This window comes from Aotus nancymaae, unplaced genomic scaffold (assembly GCF_030222135.1).
Source record: "Aotus nancymaae isolate 86718 unplaced genomic scaffold, 86718_ANA_hifiasm-v0.15.2.pri h1tg000064l_1, whole genome shotgun sequence".
Taxonomy (NCBI): domain Eukaryota; kingdom Metazoa; phylum Chordata; class Mammalia; order Primates; family Aotidae; genus Aotus; species Aotus nancymaae.
Window position 1 is genome coordinate 4,453,393 of NW_026988479.1, and position 2,345 is coordinate 4,455,737.

The 2,345-nt window shown below is 34.3% G+C and overlaps 1 non-coding gene across 1 annotated transcript; it reads left to right on the forward strand.

Annotated features, from left to right (window-relative positions):
• The first annotated feature begins 968 nt into the window (after window positions 1-968).
• Window positions 969-1,075, forward strand: LOC135270702 (U6 spliceosomal RNA). The gene has a single exon (XR_010338831.1). It is a non-coding gene; the product is annotated as a U6 spliceosomal RNA (small nuclear RNA).
• Window positions 1,076-2,345: the final 1,270 nt, after the last annotated feature.

Consider the following 2,345-nt stretch of genomic DNA (forward strand, 5'->3'; position numbering starts at 1 on the left):
GAAAACACAACATCCCCCAAACCTATCGAATACAGTGAAAGCAATGCTAAGAGGAACGTTTACAGCAATAAGCGTCTACATCAAAATAGTAGAAAAACTTTAGATAACCAAGAAAGCAAGTGCAAACAAAGTCCAGAATTAGTGAAGGAAAGTGATAAAGATCAGAGCAGAGATCAATGAAATAGAAAAGAAATATAAACCACAAAGTTGATTTTTTGAAAAAATGAATTAACAAATCTTTAACCCAACTAAGAAAATACTAGAGAAGTCCCCAAAAAGTAGAATTAGAGATGAAAAGGGAGACATTACAACTGATATCACAGAAAGTCAAAGAATTGTGAGACAAGTATAAGCAACAATATGCCAATTAATTGGAAAAACCTAGAAGAAATGGATATATTCCTAGGTACATACAACTTACCAAGATTGAATGAGGAAGTAATCCAAAACCTGAACAGACTAAGAACAAGTGATGAGATCAGAGTCATAATAAAACTAATTCCAGCATAGAAAAGCACAGGAACTACTGGCTTACCTGCTCAATGTTTACCAAACTTTTGAAGAACTAATACCAATCCAATTCAAACTACTCTGAAAAATAGAGAAGGGGGAAATACTTCCAAACTCATTGAGGCCAATCTTACATTGATATAAAAACCATACAAAGGCACATCAATAAAAGAAAACTAAAGGCTAATATAACTGGTGAACATCGATGTAAAAGCCTTCAACAGAATACTAGCAAATTGAAAGCAATACTACATTTAAAAGATCATTTGTCATTACCAAGTGGTATTTATTCCAGGGATGCAAAGATGTTTCAACATACACAACTCAATCAATGTGATACATCATATTAACAGAATGAAGAACAAAACCTCTATGGTTATTTCAATTGATGCTTAGAAAGCATGTGAGAAAATTCAACATTCCCTCATGATAAAAACTCTCAAAAAAAGTCAGGGTAGATGCTCACTTGGGAAGCATATATTCTAAAATTGGAATGATACAGAGAAGATTAGCATGGCCCCTGCACAAGGATGATATACAAATTTGTGAAGCATTCCATATTTTTTTCATAGATGCAGAAAATGCCCTTGATAAAAATCAATATCCTTTCATATACAAACTCCATAAACTAGGTATTGAAGGAACATGACTCAAAATAATGAGAGCCATTTATGACAAACTCACAATCAACATCATACTGAATAGGCAAAAACTGCAAGCATTTCTCTTGAAGACCGGCACAAGACAATGATGCCCTCTCTCACCACTCCTATTTAGCAAAGCATTGGAAGTTCTGGCCAGGACAATTGGGCAAGAAAAGTTAATAAAGGGTATTCAAATAGGAAGACAGGGAGTCAAATTGTCTTTGTTTGCAGATGACATGATATTATATCTAGAAAATCCCATCTTCTTCACCCAACTGCTTCTTAAGCTGATAAGCAACTTTAGCAAAGTCTCAGAATACAAGATCAGTGTGCAGAAGTCTCAAGCATTCCTATACACCAACAATAGGAGGCAAGGAGAGAGCCAAATCATGAATGAACTCCCATTCACAATTGCTACAAATAGAGTAAAATACCTAGGAATACAGGTAACAAGGGATGTGAAGAACCTCTTCAAAAAGAACTACAAACCACTGCTCAAGTACGCCGGAAAGGATACAAGCAGATGGAAAAATATTACATGCTTATAGATAGGAAGAATCAATATTGTTAAAATAGCCATACTGCCCAAAGTAATTCATAGATTCAATGCTATTCCCATTAAACTACCATTGACATTCTTCAGCGAATTAGAAATAACTATTTTTAAAATTCACATGGAATAAAAAAAGAGCCCATATAGCCAAGACAGTCCTAAGCAAAAAGAACAAAGCTGGTGGCACCATGGCATTATGCTACCCAACTTCAAACTATACTGTAAGGGTACAATAACCAAAACAGATGGTACTGGTACAAAAACAAAACACATAGACCAATGGAACAGAAGACAGAACTCAGAAATAATATCACACATATACAATCATCTGATCGTCAACAAACCTGACAAAAATAAGCAATGGTGAAAGGATTCCCTATTTAATAAATGATGCTGGGAAAACTTTTTATCCATTTGTAGAAAATTGAAACTGAACCCCTTCCTCATACCTTATACAAAAAAATAAGATGGATGAAAGACTTAAATGTAAAACCCCAAACTATAAAAAATCCTAGAAAAATATCTAGGCAATACCATTCAGGACATAGGCATGGACAAATATTTTATGATGAAATTGACAAATTGGATCTAATTAAACTAATGAGGTTCTGCACAGCAAAATAAACTAGCATCAGCTC